General features: G+C 34.5%; 1 protein-coding gene and 1 non-coding gene across 2 annotated transcripts in view; one reads left to right on the plus strand and one right to left on the minus strand.

The window, feature by feature from the left end:
- Window positions 1–19,546, minus strand: part of Cntnap2 (contactin associated protein 2) — a 1,948,854-nt gene that overhangs the window by 1,168,815 nt on the left and 760,493 nt on the right. The window lies entirely within an intron of this gene.
- On the plus strand, window positions 12,001–12,106 carry LOC141421044 (U6 spliceosomal RNA). The gene has a single exon (XR_012445746.1). It is a non-coding gene; the product is annotated as a U6 spliceosomal RNA (small nuclear RNA).

The following is a 19,546-nucleotide window of genomic DNA, read 5'->3' on the forward strand; positions in this document are numbered from 1 at the left end:
GAGCTAATACCAAACTCCTTAAATTTTTCCATGAAATAGAAAGGGAAGGAGCACTGCCTAATTCATTTTATGAAGCCAGTATTACATTCATCCCCAAACTAGACAAGGACACCTCCAAAAAGAAGAACTACAGGCCAATCTCCTTAATGAATAGTGACACAAAAATCCTCAATAAAATAATGGCAAACCAAATCCAACAATGATCAGAAAGATCATTTACCATCCAAGTAGACTTTGTTCCAGGGATGCAGGGGTAGTTCAATATGCACAAATCAATAAATGTAATACAACACATTAATAGAAGCAAAGACAAAAACCACTTGATGATCTCAATAGATGTAGAAAAAGCTTTTGATAAGATTCAAAACCATTTCATGATAAAAGCTCTAAGAAAACTAGGAATAGAAGGCATACACCTCAACATTATAAAAGCTGTATATGACAAACCTACAGCCAACATCATACTTAATTGTGAAAAACTGAAACCATTTCCCCTAAAATCAGGAATGAGACAAGAATGCCCGTTATCCCCACTGCTATTCAACACAGTACTGGAATTCCTAGTCAGAGCAATTAGGCAAGAAGAAGAAATAAAAGGAATACAAATAGGTAAAGAAACTGTCAAAATATCCCTATTTGCAGACAATATTATCCTATACCTTAAAGATTCAAAAAACTCTACCCAAAAACTCCTAGACACCATAAACAGTGATAGCAAGGTGGCAGGATACAAAATCAACTTACAAAAATCATTAGTTTTTCTATACACCAACAAAGAACACACTGAGAAGGAATATATGGAAACAATTGCACTGATAATAGCCTCAAAAAAAAATCAAATACCTAGGAGTAAACTAAACAAAGGATGTGAATGACCTCTATAAGGAGAACTACAAACCACTGAAGAAAGAGATCAAAGAAGACTACAGAAGGTGGAAAGATCTCCCATGCTCATGAATTGACAGAACATAGTAAAAATGGCTATCCTACCAAAAGCAATCTACATATGAATCCACACAGCTATGCCCACCTTATTTTTTGACAAAGGTGACAAAAACATGCAATGGAGAAAAGAGAGCCTCTTCAACAAATGCTATTGGGAAAAGTGGTTATCTGCCTGAAGAAAACTGAAACTAGTTCCATGATTTGAGTTTTTACCAACTCAAAGTGGATTAAGGACCTTAATATCAGACCTGAAACCTTGCAGTTAGTACAGGAAAGAGCAGGGAATACTTGGGAAGCAATAGGTATAGGGCAGGACTTCCTCAGTAGAACTCCACAGTCCAGCACCTAAGAGAAAGGATGGACAAATGGGACTACATGAAATTAAAAAGCTGCTGCACAACAAAAGAAATGGTCTCTAAATTGAAGAGACCACACACAGAATGGGAGAAAATATTCACCAGCTATACATCAGGCAAAGGACTGATAACCAGAATATAGAGGGAGCTCAAAAAACTAAACTCTCCTCCAAATCAATGGCCAATAAAGAAGTGGGCAGCTGAACTCTAAACAGAACTTTTCCAAAGGAAGAATTCCAAATGGCCAAAAATCATAAGAAAAAGTGCAAATCAAAACCACACTAAGATGCTACCTCACTCCTGTTAGAATAGCCATCAACAAAAACACTACCAACAACAAATGTTAGGGATGATGTGTGGGAAAAGGAACCTCCTACACTGCTGTTGGGAATGTACATTAGTACAACCACTTTGGAAAACAATATGGAGGCTTCTTAAAAAACTAAACATAGATCTGCCATATGGTCCAGCAATACCACTCCTAGGGATATACCTGAAGGAATGCAACTCAGGTTATTCCAGAGGCACCTGCACACCCATGTTTGGTGCAGCACTATTCACAACAGCCAAGCTAAAGAAACAGCCAAGATGACCCACTACTGATGAATGGATTAAGAAAATGTCATATTTATACACAATGGAATTTTATTCAACCACAAAGAAGAGTGAAATTTTTTCATTTGCCAGCAAATGGACAGAACTGGAGAACATCATCTAAGTGAAGTTAGGCAGGCTCAGAAGGCCATAAGTTGCATGTTTTCTCTCATATGTGGATTATAAGCCTAAAACAAATGAAGTAATATTATCGGACATGAGTCACACACTAAGGGGAGAATGTACATGGGAGGAATAGGGAAAGGGAAGGAAACCTAAAACTTGAATGTGGTTGATGTACTCTCTGTATAGAAGAGAATATAGTAATCTTAAATAGATAGGTCACTATGGGATGGGGACTAGGAAGTAGTGTAGAGGTCTGATAAAGATGAACCAATGTGGGTTGCAATACACTTGTGCATGGAAGCAATACTAGGAATCTCTCTGTATAGCTACCTTTATCTCAAAGTAGAAAAAGCACTACATCTTTCTTTTTATCTCTTATGTTTTCTCTTCAACAAAATTGGATAACAAGAGGGTGTAATAGGTTCTGCCAGGAAGTAGGGGCAGGGGAGAGGGAGAGAAGGGAGGAGATGGTCCAAACAATGTATACACATATGAGTAAATGTAAAAATGATAAAATAAACACACACACACAAATAAAGTGAGAAACATTCCTGGCTGGGCAGGGGAGACTGAATTCAATAACACATTAAAAAAATCATATACTATTTTTTTTTGTTTCTTTCCAGGAATGCAAGTATGTTTAAACATATGCAAATCAATAAATGTAATACAGCACATAAACAGAATGAAAGACAAAAAAATTACATGATTATCTCAAAAGGCTAGAAAATACCTTTGTTAAAATTCATCTTCCCTTCATGATAAAATCCCTGAAGAAACAAGGATATAAGGAGCAATAAATGCTATAAATCAATTAAATAAAGGTATATAGGTTAAACTTATAGCTAACATTGTAGTAAAATGGAGAAAAACTGAAACTATTTCCTCTAGAGTCAGGGAGGAGTCTCTCTACTCTAATTCAATATAACGTTTGAGTTTTTAGCCAAAGCAATAAGACAAGAAAAAGGGAAAAAAAATGATAGAAATAAGAAAGGAAGAAGTTATATTTTCCTTATTTGTGTATATGATAGTGTATTTAAAAGACTCTAAAACTCTACCATAAAATACTTAGGTCTGAATAATACATTCAGTAAAATAGCTGGATAAAAAAATCCAACAAACAAAATTCAGTAACATTTCTATGTACTGATAATGAACAGGTTGAGAAAGAAAAGAAATCAGGACAATAATTCCATTCACAATAGCCTCAAAAAATCAAATACCTAGGAATAACCACAACTAAGGAAGTAAAAGATGTCTAAAATGAACACTATAAAATCCTGAAGAAAGAAATTGAAAACATTAGTAGATGAAAAGAATTTCTATGTTCATAGATCAGCAGAATTGCTATTGTGAAAATGGATATGTTATTAAAAGCAATGTATAGACCCCAAATAGCCAAAGCAATCCTGAACAGAATGAGTAATGCTGGAGGTATCACAATATCTGACTTCAAATTATACTAGAGTCATAGTTTTAAACAATACAATGGTACTTGTACAAAAACAGTCAATCAGACACATAGAACAGTGGGACAGAATAGAAGACCCATAAATAAACCTACACAACTACAGCCATCTGCATTTTGACAAAAGTACCAGAAACTTATGTTGGAGAAAAGACATCCTCATCAAAAAAAAAAAAAAAAGTGCTGGGAAAACTGGATATCCACATGTACAAGACTAAAACTAGACTCTTCTCACCCTATACAAAAAATTATTTCAAAATACATTAAAGATCAAATATAACACCTGAAACTTTGAAATTACTTAGGGAAAACACTTGAAGTTATAGGCATAGCTAATTTCTTTCTGAAAAGACTTTAATTGTGCAGGAAATAAGGGTGAGAATTGACAAATATAAGTGTATCAAATTAAAAAGTTTCTATATAGCATGGGAAACAATTTCCAGAATCAAAAGAAACCTGTAGAATTGGAAAGAATCTTTGTTACCTATTCATCTGATAAAGAATTAACATCCAGAACATGTAAAGTATTCCAAAAATAAAATTTTGGAAAAATTTTATTTTTTCTCTAAAAGAAAAAATAATTCAATTTTCCAAAATAAAATTTTGGAAAAATTTTATTTGTTCTCTAAAAGAAAAAATAATTCAATTAATAAATAGGTAAAGTCAGTTCTCAAAAGAAGCATAAATGGCCAATACATGAACAAATCTTTGTTAGTCTTAGTAATGAAAGAAATGTAAATCAAAAATGACAGTGATATTCTGTCTCACCCAATCAGAATGCCAATCAATAAGAAAACAAAAACCAAAACATGCTGGAGAGGCTGTTCGAAAAATGGAACCCGTATACATTGTTAAGGGAAATCTAAATTAGTGTAACCACTATGGAAATCAGTATAGAGGGTCTCAGAAAACTAAACAGAGAACTACCATATGAACCTGTTGTTATACCATTCCTGGGCATAAATACAAAGGAATATGAGTCAGCATACAGTAGGGATGTCTACATATCTAAATTTATAGCAGCAGTATTCACAATAGCCAAACTATGGAATCAGCCTAGGTGCCCATCCACAGATGAACAGATAAAGCAAATTGGGTCTATATTCACAATGATGTATTATTCAGTCATAAAGAGTAAAATCATGCCATTTGTAGGAATATGTATGGAACTGTAAATCATCCCATTAAGCACAATAAGCCAAACTGAGAAAGAGAAATGTCACATGTTCTCTCTCATATCCAGAATCTAGACCTAAAAAAAGACAGGAATGACATAAGTGTAAATGGGGATTGATTAGGGGTGAGAACCAGCAGTCGGAGATGAGAAAGGGAGGGATGAAGGGGGTGATTGAATATGATCAAAGTATTTCATATGCACATGTGAAAATAGAGTAATGAAATTCCTTAAAAATTGTTTTAAAAAGTGGACTTGGAGGGGATAAGAAGTGAGTGAATTTGAATTTGATCAAAGTATGCTATATGCATGTATGGGAAATGTCTCAGTGAAATGCTTTTGTACAATTAATATACACTAATAAAACTATTTTCAAAAAAGTAGTTATTCATATACTACTTTGATAAAAAATATTAAAAACAAGCATTTGTGTGTGTTTGTGTCTAAAAAAATTGGCTTTAAGATTTTGCAATACCCCACAGGGAGACTCAATCAGATGAAAGATTCATCTTATGTAAAATAAAACTTATCAGTTGCTTAAAGAGCATACTACTTCTGGTACTGAGTCCAGAAAAAAATATCTCAAATCCTCATGTAAAAGAAATTATGCTATCACAGGAACAAAATGTTCAACAAAATCTTTATAGAAAGACAGCAACAAATTTCATAGGGAGTTTCTTCTGTTTTCCCTCAATGAAGCCCCATGGAAAAATTCCAATACTCAATTTAGTAAACACAATTCACAGTGGTAACCAAAATTTTCAATGCAGATATTCAACCCTTGCCTGTCTGGGGAATGGATAGACTACATTGTCTTCAGATTACCCTCCAAAATATTGCTTTTCTGGAGTATTTGATAAATATTGATGCCAGAGAACATGAGAATATGCCCTTTAGAAAATAAATCTCTTTCTGAAAGCACAACTAAATGTTTTCATAAGCATGCGAGCAATAAAGCAGTCAGCTTTATTGAGGGTGAGAATTAGTGACAGCTAAGTAAAGTATCTGTTTTAAATTTTGTCTTCATTTGGATAGTTTTGTGCCATGAGAAGTAACTAGTTCTAACACTAAATGTACTGTCTGTTTTAACATTAATCACGACTTTATCCTTTTTCAGTTTAATGTAAATGCCTATCCAATTTATATATTCTATTACATGGTTAATATTTGGTAAAGTTCCTTTGAGATAAAGACAAAATAACATTTCCTAGATTTACAGAAGCTAATTTTTCCCATAAATTTGGATCTCATTTTTTCAAGGAAAAAAACAAACTCTAGGTTTTTTACATCCTATTCTTCCATTCCCACTGGCCCTAGTTTTCTGCTCCCTTCTCCTGGAAATCTTCTCAAATAAATGTTCTTTGTTGCTTTTCCTTCTTCTTCTTTTTTCTCTTTCAGCTTCAGGAATATGGTTCTTGGTGTACTATCTTTTGAAACAGAAACCGGAAAGATCACTGATGATAACACAGTCGTCTTTTTCTCACTTACTTGATTTTTGTCTTGTGTATTTTCCATCATTGACCATCTCATTCTAGGATCTGTCTTATTCAAGGATGTTTCAGTTTTGCAGATTCCTATTTGATCTACAGTCACTTCTTCAATATCTTCATTGAATAGTTTGAATTTTTCTATGGATTATTTATGATCATGCTTTCTTTCACTCTTTCATGAGTGAGAAGATACACTTTCTTACCTTCAAACATACTTTCTACAACTATGTTTTGCTATCAGTTTGTTTCCATAGAAACTAGCCATACTTATTTGCTGACCTCTTGGGGAGTTGGGTAAGGTTGGAGTTGGCTTCCATCGGTTAGAGTACTTAGGCTCCTTTCAGCTTTGACACTGGAGTGTATTCTCTATTGGGCCAAGCCAATGGGCAGCTAGCTTCTCTTGATCAGTCCCTCTTCCATGGTCCTCAGCTCTCACTGGTCTTTGATAATAATATTGATTATTTTCTTTTATTCTGTAAGCCCTAGGTGTGATGATGGCTGGTCATTGTAGTTCATGAGTGTCTGTCATTTCTTGGTTTCCTTAAACATGGCCACATTTCCATTAATTATTCCTTCACTGATTTCTATTTAGGTAAATCCTTTTCAATGTGTTATCTGTTTCTGGCCAGAATGCTGACAGTTAATATATGTACAAAACCTCAATTATAATTGTAATCTTTCAACTTTATTTCCAAGTATTCTTAAAATACATCCAGTTGGAAATACAGCTGCCTAAAGTGTCATTTTTTTAGCATTCATGTTTTTCTAAAACCTTTGACTCCATTTACTTTACCTTTCACTGAGTTTTTCATTATCAAATCCTAATTACAGCTCTTGGCATCATTAGCCATTAGATAAATTAAAATAAGATACCACTACCTAGTAAAATTGTTAAATTTAAAAAAAACTAAAACATAAATAAAAACAAAATAGCCTGAAAATCGAGTACTGATAAAAATGCTTTTCAATGGAACTCTTGTACATTGCTCTTAGAAATGTAAAATAGCACAGCCAGCATGGAGAACACTTTGGTAGTACCTTAGACATACTCAGCAGTCCCATTTCCCAAGAAAAAAATGAAAATCTATTTTTACGTAAAATATGCATGTGGATTCTATATTAGCTTTATTCATATTCACCCCAATGTAGAGGTGACCCAAATGTATATCAGCTGAGAAGTGAATAAACAAAATGGGCTCATCCTCAATCTACTACCCAACCTGCTTCTTTCTGAGCCCACCAGGGGCAAGTCCTACTGGTCCTACCAGTCCCACTGGTACCGTCTTCTCTCTTCTCATTCACTCTACTCTCCCTGCTTCCTTATTTATATATGTTCTAATTCTTTTCTTACAAACTCTGTCTGCCTCAATTCTTTTAATGAAAAAAAAATCAAGCACACTGATTTTTTTGAAAGTAAAAAAGAAAAATACCAAAATCAAATTTCTTTTAACTGTTTACTTTGTCGTTTACAATATCATATTCTCCTTTTGGATCTGCCAAACTTCTTGAAGCAACAAATTCACAACAATCTTCTAAGGATGTAGGACTCCTTAACTACTTTCTACTTGCCTCCTCCCATTAATCTCCTACACTAATAAGGTGAAACACAAGTCTCCTTTTACACCTTGCCCTATGTGACCACTTTGAAGCACTTGATAAACTTACAGCACCTTTTCTTCCTGGGATTGCAGTCTCATTTTGCTTCTAGGACAAGGATCACACCTGCTGTTCTTTGTCTCTTGCTTCTCTCACTCTCTCTCCAGCAGTCTCATTCTAATCCAAATATCAGAAATTGATTCTCAAGACATCATATCTCCAGCCCTAAGTTGGATTTTGAGATCTAGTCCACAATTTCCAATTATCTATCAGACATCTTTATTTCAATAGATGGGAGATGTTTCATACTGAAAATTTTTTTTTAAAGACCGCTTTTGGAACACTCAAACATACTCCATTTCCTACTTTTTTCTACAACGTTTACTGATATTTCCATCTTCCCTGTCCTTCAAGCTGGGATCCTCTGTCACATCTGTGACTCATCATCTTCTTCTCCTATGTCCACCATGGTGTTCTCCCTCTCCTGTGACAGCGTCCCACTTCTGGGACCCACTGCTCTTTGTCAAATCATCCTTTTCCCCTGAGAGCTGTCTGGGTATTCTCCTGTTGTTCGGTCTCCTTCTTTAGTTCACTTTTTGTTTACCTTAGGGGAATCTTCATTAAAATCTGTGAGAACTTAATTACTTTACCCAAAGTATAGACACAGGTTGTCTTTATTCACATGTTGTCAACTCAGTAAGTTGAAAAGAATTATTTGCACAATTATCACCCTTTGTTTTGTTTATAGGATGCTAAATGATTCACTTAACAGATTCCTTTCAACAAATTAGTAGAATTGACTTAGCTGAACAAACAGATTTGTTTTATTGTTGTCCTACATATACAACTATAGAGTTCGTTTTAGTTAGAACCTGAAATAAGTAGCCCCTTTCAGTCTCTGATTTATAGAAAATCTATATCGCAGTTCCTACCTTTAACGCTTTCTTTTATAGTGAGAGATTATGCATTTGTTGTGCATTGTGATAGGTATTTCTAGAAGGATACTACATAAAAATTTTATTCCCCTTCTGAATTGAATTATTTAAAACTTCAAATAGATGAGCAACATTTTAACTTCTGAGCACATTTCCTAAACTAACCAGGGGGTCAGGAAGATGACACATAGAATACAAGGCACATTAAAGGTAAGTGAGTCTTCTGATATGAAGATATCGTAGTAAAATGGTATCAGAACACTTTTTTGAAATCTCTGGAGCAATTGGATGTGAGAGAGATAATTCATGCTTGCATTAATTTTATGGATTTTTTTAGCACTGATGTCAAGCTAATAAGCAATGTGTTTTCTTAGCCAATTATACACAAACAAAAGTCCTATGGAAAAATAAATTAGAATTTATTTTGGACCCCTCCTTTTGAGTGAGTGTCAGAAGAAAGAAAGAGAAAGCGAAAGACAGAAAGAAGAAAGACAGAAAGAAAGAAAGAAAGAAAGAAAGAAAGAAAGAAAGAAAGAAAGAAAGAAAGGAAGGAAGGAAGAGAAAGCAAGCTTTAATTGCTACTCAGTTATTTAAGAATAAAATGGTGCTATTCAAGTCTAGCTTATTCAACAGGTCTTTGGAAAATTTACTGTGGAACTATTCAGGGGAAAAGTAGTGAGTATAACAGCATCCTGGGAGAAGATAAAATGAGAATGAGATCAAAGCTCTAACAGTAATAAAACACTATGTGAATAAGTCAAATATTATTTGAAACTGTGGATTAATCTCTCTCTTTAAGCATTACTGTAAATATGAAGAAACACAAAATTAAATTAAAGGAACAAACATGTCATTCCCAATGTGTTTTTCAGAGGTACTTAGATTTGGCAAGATTGTATTAATGTAATAATAAACATACAATCATACTTTCCACTCCTGCCATCTTATTTGCATAGCTTCAATATTAGTATTCTACTAGCATTTCTTTCTACTCAGAAGCAATCTATTTATGTTCCAGAAAGATATTCATATATTATAATGCTTTCATGTATATCTTAGGAGCCTAACTTCATTTTTATATTCATCAAGAATTTTCACCTGGTGCATGTGGCTCATGCCTGTAATTCCAGCTACTTGGAAGGCTGAGATTGGGAGGATCGTGGTTTGAGACCAGCCTGTGCAAATAGTTTGCAAGACCTTACCTCCAAATTAAACAAACAAAAAAAAAATGGGTGGGAGGTGTGGTTCAAGTGGTAGAGTGCCTGCTTTGCAAGCATAATGCAAAAATTTTCAAGCAAGAATTTACAATTTAGAAACATTTAGGTTTTCAACCACAAAAACTATGTCAAGCAAGCATATGTATTGTTGAGGTCCCAGAGATATCTACATGTATTATATGCACACCTACAGAATGAGAGATGTTGGGACTTTAAATCACATGGCAATATGTAATTTTGACATTATTTGTCTTTAACTTTTATTTTGAAACAATTTTAGATTCAGAAAGTGGTTGCAAAGAAACATAGAGTTCTTATGTACATTTCCCTTGAAACCCAATGATAACATTCTACACAATTACAACATAGCCATCAAACCCACAAAATTGACCTTGGAACACTATTACTACCTGAATTACTGTGCTAATGCCAATTTTACTAAATTCATGTTATTTTGGCATATTAGTGTTTTGCCACTTGTATTTTTGTGTGACCGCCTAGAGCACAATTGTGGTCTGGAGATTTGTGGTAGAAAGGCTGCATCATCTGAAAGTAATTTTTCTCCAATTTTAATTTTAACAGTACAAAGTCGTAGAATGTGCTTAGAAAATCTGGTTTGTCTTTCATTTATGAATTTAGTTCTTGCTATAGTGTACTTTACTTGATTTCCCACCACTGATGGTATGATTTGTGATTGCCATTAGATTAGATATTGGACAGTGTTAATAAAAAGCACAGAAAGAAAACAAAAGAGGCTGTATCCACCTTGTATGAAGACTCCGATTAACTTCTAAGTAAGACAGTGTGTTCCTAGCTAAGTTTAAGTAGGGACCAGAATAGCATAGTTGGAGAAATAAAGAGTTTATCAACAGCTCAGCCACAAGATTCTGTGCTCCCATTTCCTGGGCGGGGAGCAGGAAATGTTGCTCCCTTTTCCTCCCATTTTCCCTCATTTTTATCCCATTAAACTAAATTTCTTTTTTAATAAACTTTACTGTTACTTTTACTAAAAAAAATTAAAAAAAAACAGCTCAGTTATATGCACACTAGGGAGCAAAATAGGTGAGGGATGAGAGGACAAAACTCTTGTTGGATTAAGTTTTATTTCTTTAATCATGCTAATTTGAAAACCAAACAGCTTGGCACCATGAGGACTCAGGTGCAGTCTAGTGATGATTAGTTGTGCACAGAAGGCAGCTGACAGGAAACATGATACTCAAGGAGGCAGAATTCATCATGGCGGTTGCCTACGTTGTGTAGTGGGAGAGGCAGCTCTAGCTAAACAGACTGAGTAAGGAGTAGAAACTCTGGCTTAGGAATACAAAAGGTCAGTGGCTGCTAGGGGTTAAGGAGGAGAGGGGTAGAAGAGAATCAGATGTGGTTATAAAACAGCATGAGGGATCCTTGTGGCGATGGAAATATTGGGTAGTCTTACTGTATCAGGGTCAACATCCTGTCTGTGATATTGAACTTGTTTTACAAGATGACTTTGAAGAAAACTGGATATGTGAGAATACATAATAATATCTCTCTTCAGTTTTCTTAAAAATACAGGCTACTCTACATTTTATCTCCTGATAAAATTTAATTTAAAAGATTGTTAAGCATCATAAATTGCTTCTTTTACTATCAGAATCTGCATTTCATAGTAGATGAAACAAAATTTCATTTTGTTTTGAGATGATATAAACTTTCTAAACAAATGTTGGCACATGTAGGGAGGAGAAACAAATATTAAATTGTATACTCTCTCTTCAGTGGGAGAGAGTACCCTAAAGCTGAATGTGATGATAAACCTGCAAAGGTTTACCATAAGACAAGGGGTTCAGCACTGTGCACAACCAAAGCTGGGCATATTGATGAGTTTATTTAAACCATCTCCACAAATTAAATACCAGTTATGATTAATGATTCTCAGTTCTGTAGATAACAAACTAGTGTACTCTGTTTTAAAGAGTAGAGTCATAGAATGCAGGAAATGCAAAGTAACCATCACTATGACATTTGATGAATGAGATAATGTATTTTGATTGAAAAAATTAATAAATGTCCAAAAGTAGCCCCTTATCTGTTGTTTCCAATTTGAAGAAAAAAATTGTATGCTTGTTTTGGCAGCTCATATACTAAAACTGGGACAATACAGAGAAGATTAGCAAGGACCCTTCCAAAGATGATCCTCAAATTCATGAAGCAGAAAAATTGCAAAGGACCACAAAAATTATATGCAAATCAATGTTAAATTAATGTAAGTATTTTGTTATGGATGGAACAATAAACAGGTTTATTGGACATTTTCATTTTGGTGCTGAAGATAGAACCCAGGCCTTTGCACATGTTAGGCAAAAGTGCTCCACCACTGACTCCATTTCCAGCCTTACTGTGTGCTCGTAGTCAACCCTAAGCACTCAATATTGTGAAAATCCAAGCCAATGGGAAATTTTTGCTATGAAATGTGGATTTGGAGACGTGAAAAACAAAGGCTAATTTCCTTGTATGGTTGGAGATGCAGCTGTCCAAACTTGTATTTCTGGAGTAGTGGGCTTGTAAAAGCTGAGGACAGATCTGGAGGTCACCTAGATTATTTCTGGCAGGCAATGACTCACTGAGCTATTGCAGTGAAGCCAGAGCAAAGAAATGGAATGGGAGCCCCATTCCTTTGCAGTAAAAGACAGTGGCTGAGGCACTATTTGCAATTCTGGTCACCAATCTGCAATAAAGAAGTAACAGAACTCGATGACATAGATAGCACTGACAGGGCAGTTAATATGGTCAAAGGATTACAGAATCTTTGCACAAAATAAGGGAACTTAAAAAATATAAAATTCAATTCAAATAACAGAAAAATAAGAGAAAATAGGGTGCACAACCATACCCAAAAAATATTCATTTATATATCAAAATCAAGTGGATGGGTGTTCCCATGGTATGCTGGAGAGTGTTTCTCTTCAAAGCTCAAAAATTCAGGTATGTTTGATGAAGGCAAATTGTAATCAGTTTTTAAATAGATAGGTAGCTTAGGAGAATAATAAAATTTCAAATATTTGAATTTCAATATTCAAATATTGCCTGAAGCAATATTTGAAGATGAAAAAAATTATAAGGAGGAAAAAAAATCTAACACTATTCAGTGTAGTAAATACAAGCATATATATATATGTATATATATATATACAATTTCCACAGTGACTGAAACCAATAACATTTTAGGAGGGAAGGCCATCTTGAGTTGAAAACACTTAAGGTTTTTTTCCTTTAACCCCAATTTACTGTGAATATAAAGTGAGACGTGACAAAATTACCTTGACTTTAGAATGAATTATTAGGAAGAATGTTCATGCTGGGGAAGTGACATCCTTGCTGCATTTCATATTGTGATGTTTTTTGTCAGCCCATGATTGTGGTGGTCTGACGAAAACATGTCATGCAAAGAATTCACTATAAACAGGCCCAGTATTGTGACTCACACTTGTAATGCTACCTACTCAGTAGTGGGGATTGGAAGAATCATGATTTGAGACATCTCAGGCAAAAAGTTCATGAGATCCCATGGTGTTTGTGTATACCTGTCATCCTAGCTACACTGGGAAACACAAATAAGAGAATTGAGATCCAGGCCAGTCCAGGCATAAAGCAGGAACCTATCTCAAAAACAACCAATGCCAAAAGCACTGATGGAGTGGCACATGTGGAAGAGAGTTTGCATAGCAAGTTGAGGCCTCGAGTTCAGCCCCCGTAATCTCACACACACACACACACAATTGGCTCTAAACAACAACAAAACATTTAAATAAGCATTAGTCAATGGTCAAAATTTTAATTAGTCCTTTTAAATAATTGTCTCTATAGAACATGGAATTTAAAGGCATCACAGGGGTATGAATGTTCTAGAACTTTCAGGTCCTTGGTAATCTTGAGTGACACCCTAATCATGTAATCATTTCAAGATTTTTGTCAAGGTTTGCATCTGTGAACCTGAGGAATGGAACAGACTCCCTGGTTGTCTCATTAATGTTAATTACAAAAGGCTGAACAATGTAACATAAGATGGATTTTAATGATGTTATTTCCAAGAACAAGGAACCACATTTTCCTTTGTCACCCAAGATTGGCATGTTTTGACTGACCTGCATTTGCTTTTCTGTTTTCCAGGATCAATGCTAGAGTAAACGAGACACTTACCTGATTTCTGAAGGTAGGTTCCACAGGCACAGGTCCTGGCACAGTTATAAAATTATTTTTTAAAGAAATTTCGTTTAGAGAAGTTGGTATGGTGACACAATACTCAAGGGTCATTGCATGAAACAAGAATTCTACTGTGCTACCCTCATGTTCTGTACTTCTCATCAAATTGAGCCTCTCTGGGTATTTGTGAAAAATAACACATGCAACAAAGATGCAGTACATTACAGCAGACCGGCTGTCTTCTCCAGATGACAGCTTTAAGTGGGCCAGCTCAAATAAATGAGAACTCTACATAACCAGGAAACCCAGTCCAGTGGCCCTGTGAGATGCACAGTGCTTCAATAAAACAATTTAATCGTCAAGGTCACAGCATACCTTTCCCACATCTGTCATTCCTAAGCAGACACCTTTAACTCCATTAACTTGCTATTGTGTTGTTACATTCATCCTAATTAGGCATTCAAACACCAGTTTCATATTCCAATGAAGTCTACAGATCAACAGAAAAGTGTTTCATAATAGATCACGTAAAATATTCTAGAACAGGTTACATTAATATTTAAAAACCTTCCTTGATGCTGATTGCATTAAGTGTGATAAAAACTCTTCCTAGGATTCAGGATCTTCCTGAACAGGTGAAAAGCCTATTTCTTCCAATAATCTACTGTCACCTAGAGGCACTGTTTCATCTATACTACATAACTCCATTGTCTTAATCCTAATCGTTTTACATTCACTCAATCCTTTTTTCATTCTATTTGCCAGACTTACAATGTTTGCCTCTTAAATCTTTTCCTAACTAAATGCTAACTATCACTGATGTACACCAACAATTACCTCCCTTTCAACTCTATTTTGACTAAAACTAATTAGTGTGAGCACTTCTGGCTGTGAATTACCTTTATTGCACCAAGTACATTCTACTATGCACTATGAGATTCCTCACACTTACTGCCTTATTATATGTAAGTCATGTTGAGTAGATGTCAACTATTTCTATGTATCTCTATTCCTTCAATCCAGATTTTTGCCTTACACTTGATAGGCAAAATGGTCATTGAGTGTAAAATAAAGTAATAAACAAAATAATAAGCTAAAACCAACACCATGATGACTTTTCTATTATTAGCAACTTTGCCTGTTACACCAAACACATTTGAAATTTAACATTTAAAGAAAGCCCTTTGACAAAAGTTGTATAGATACTGATTCCAGTCTTCTTTTAATTGGAGTTTGTTTCGTGTTTTGTTTGCTTTTGTTGTGAATTTTTTGATAGTATCCCCAATTTGTGAGAAATTTAGAGAATAGAGACATCCATCCTAATGAACATTCAGTCAACCACAATAGGCCTGTGTTGAGTGTTAGAAGATCAAACAGCACGTTAAGACAAGCCCAAGGAGATAGGATCACACAAGAGAACAGGAACAAATAGAGGTGTGTTTTGACACTCACCTGAACTGGCTGTGCTCGATAGAAAATAATTACTTCCTTACTGGCACATTTTTAAAGTATTACAAATACTTTAAAAGTTTAAAATGTAAATTTGCAATTGGTCAACAAATTCTCAGTGCTACTTAGGAAACAAGGTTACTGTTACAGTGATAAAGATTTGCATGGATTTTGTTTTTTTACCCTTTGATTATTTATTCAGGAATGATTTTAATAATACTCACTGAAAATAAATTTGTAGTATAAAGTACACATAACATTGGGTCACTCAAAAAAAACAACAATAGCAAAAAAGGCAGCTGATTTTTAGTTGGTAATCACACAAATTATCTGTGAAATCTTAATGTCTTTTCTGCCCAATTGTGATTCTCAAGACAAGACCTCAAAATCCTTTTTAGAAAGGGTTCTTATTGGTCAAAGGAACTGAAAACTCTTGTAGAGTATTCTGCCTTTGGCTTATGAAAATTTGCAAAGTACCTGCTCCTTGTTTAATTTCCTCAGTATCTTGTTATTGACACAATGCTTAATTAGTTTAATCAGCTTACACAGCTGATTTTTAAGAAGTAATCTTTGAAAGTATATGTGACCTTGAATTTACAAGTCCAAAGATTTTCATATTTTCTGAAGTAATGGAACTCGTGTTTACAAAGGGAAATGTGAGTATATTTTCAATTTGTCAATCAAAATAATGTCTCAAAGTAAAGGAAAAGGTTTCTATTTGTTCCTTCTCTTTTCCATTTAAAACAGTCGTCACTTTAAAACTCCAGTGAGTGGCACAAAATGGCTACAAACCATTACACAAAGTAAACAAACATGAATGGCAAGTGATCTGGTCATACGGCATGGTGGACTCAGGGAGGGAAAATATTTGACTTTACTAGTTATAGATTATTGCCTGGTAGAGCATTAGTCAAACAATGTTGTTTTCAACAAACTTAGAAATCTTATTCCAACCTTCTTTCTTACATTGATCATATATATTTTCTCTTGTATCTTAATTTTCCAGCCAGTTCTAGCATCTTGCTGGTCTCCTCACTATAAATCCTCTTCCTCATAAATCTTGGATTATTATTATTTGTACAAGAATCATATTTTAACATTTTTGAAATTTATATTTGGTGTGCATTGTGAAAAAAACTTTTCAGTGGAAATAAATGTTTGCTGCTCTTTGCTGAGTATTTCCTAAGTCTTGACTTAGGATGTCAAACATTTTATCTAAAAAAGAAAAAAAGTTGAATTCAGATGTTAGAAACTTAATTTGAATAGAATCCAAATTTTACTTAAAATATTTTTACTAAGCGTGTAAAGTAAGCAATTACAGCATGAAGAGGAAAATGTATCATAATAAAATCATTACAATAACTAGGTCCAAAACCTTAGTACAGAAGGTATTTTTAAATGATCTATTACAACAAAGGACATCCCACTACCATTACATTTTATGAAAGAGCATGCTTTCTGTTTGTTAATGTGTGTGTGGAGTGGAAGAATGTAATATGAAACAGTGATGGGGAGGAAGATTGCAGGAGAATGGAGGAAAGGGACATAAGGTGAAGAGGACAGTGTGATGGAAGAAGTGGAAATGGAGGACCTGAAAGAGGAGAAAGAGATTAGCACTTTTTAAGTGTATCAGTACAAATTTAATTAAAAGAGGAAAAGAATCCTTTAAACCAATTTTTTACTATGTTAAATTACCGAGGTATTATGCAGAATAAATCTGGCTAAATTTTTTTGAGCATCTCAAATACCAGTTTTCCTTCTTTTAGCATCCTAGCCCCCAGCTTGCCTCTGGGCTGGACATATATTTTCTCTGTGGAATAATAGCAGGCCTGCCTTTGTGTGCAGTGTCCTAGGTAACAGGCTTTTCCCAATTATCTCTATAAGAACCACTATATCATTTCTGTGGACCTCTTGCTTAAACCCTTATTCTTCATTACAAATCAGCCAGCTACTCTGATGTTACTGTGTATGTTATTCATCTAAATTTTTCTATGAAGAGGAAACATGGGCCTGTCCAAAGCAAATTCATAATGAATTTGAAAACTGAATTTCAGGAACTCTGGCAAATCCAGGAAAAAATAGTTTTGTTAAGGTGGAAAAATCAATGATAACACACTCAAGATTTTTCTATGTGCCCTTTACATGGAACCTATCTTACTAAGAATCCCTGGGGAGATGTCCTTTGTGTGGATTTATGATCATTCAAAACATAGACTTTATTATATGGTTTTAAATTGTATGGTTTAAATTCTGCTACTTCACAGATTACCTACACTGGACTTTATAATGGGAAAGAGGAGAGATTTGAATAAAGAAAGATCAGATTTCTCAAGTCCAAGGAAGTCTCTGCTGTTGAGTGTTCTTGCCATGTTTTAACTACAGGAGCATGTCTAAGTTGAACTCAGAACAAAGACTTTTGCCTTTCATCTTTGTCACTCCTAGACAAGAAATCACTCTACAATATTTCTGGTCTTTTACCTTTCTCAAAGTCAAAAGAACACAGTTTTCATAAAAGATGAGGCACATAAAATATACATACACATATAAAAACAACTCAATGGCTCAAATTCATTTTATCAGCAAACATGAAGAATTGTTACAACCTGCTCATTACCATGACATCACGGAGCTGCTCCTTCAAACAGTCACAACCATGGAAACTGCATTATCTCAGTAACCTCTCCTTAAAGAAAAGGCAGCTTTAGATGTTATAGGACATGGTGTTTTCAAGTTCATGACTTAAAAAAATAGAATTCACTTTTGTGGATGATGCCAATATTTTGGATCTTAAAAAATCTGTTGGGTTTGAAGTCAAAAAAATGCAATGTAACTTACAATAAGAGTTAAAGATGTCCTGAGATCTTCGTGTTTCCTCAGTGCTTCCAGCCACTTTGGTATGCCCAATTTGCCCGAGACCCAGTGCTGTAACACTGCCCACAAAGCCATTTTGCAAGTAGTTCCTACTCCCTTTAACCTTGGTCTGTGTGCTGAGTCAGACAAATTTTACTTTGTCTTGTATTTTCTATACTGTCTAAAAAAGTGAATACCATGAGAGAGATACCGAGAGAGAAAAAAAAAACAACCATCAACATTCCTTGAGCACAATTAACAGATTTTCTGAAATGATTTTAGAACCTAATTCCTTAGTGTTTACAACTTTTGCATGATATTTTAGAATAAGATTTATAATCTTAAAATTACATATTAATTTGTCAGTCATCTCAATCAGAACAATCAACAAAAACAATCATATATAAGCATGTGTTCCTTAACACTGTATACAAAGAGCTGAAGAATGTCCAGGACTGATTATAAAAAGGGGCATATTATTGAGGCCTCTTTCTATCTTGTTTTCTTGTTGCTAAGACTTGAGACCTTTCACTACTGATTAATCCTCTTTCCACCAAACACTAAACAAGGAGGGAGCTGCATACTGTGAGTGTCAACTGATGCTTTTGGTTTGGGGAGCTGGCAGCTGCAGTGGAGTGACTGGTGGCAGTGGGAAGCCAGGCTTTCAGAACGAAACATGATGTTCAACCAAAAAGGAAATGGTGAATATCTGAGTTATGGCATCATATGTGAATTCCTTTTGTCTATGTTAGATATTTTACTCTGAAGAAATAAATAATGCTCCCCTTATTTATTTCTGGATATTTAACCTATTTATTAATTTATTGTTGAAGAGAGTAGAAATAGTTGCCATGGTTACTGATGAAATATTTTTATACCAGTGAATATAAAATAGGGCATCATTTGGCACTGTTCATAGAACAAACCAATGTGTTTGGTATGGGTACTATTTTGGAAAATCAGGGAATAGACTATAAAAATATGTTTAAATTAGAAAAAAATAACCTACCAGAAACTCATATGGTACAAAGTATATTATGTTACTCCTTGAGTTGGAATTCCTGCTGGGAAAATGTATTTGTTGAGAAATATAGAATAACTTACATTAAATGAGCAAAGATAGCACACAGATTATTTCAGTGACTTCATTCACTGATATCTAAG

This window comes from Castor canadensis, chromosome 2, assembly GCF_047511655.1.
Source record: "Castor canadensis chromosome 2, mCasCan1.hap1v2, whole genome shotgun sequence".
NCBI lineage: Eukaryota > Metazoa > Chordata > Mammalia > Rodentia > Castoridae > Castor > Castor canadensis.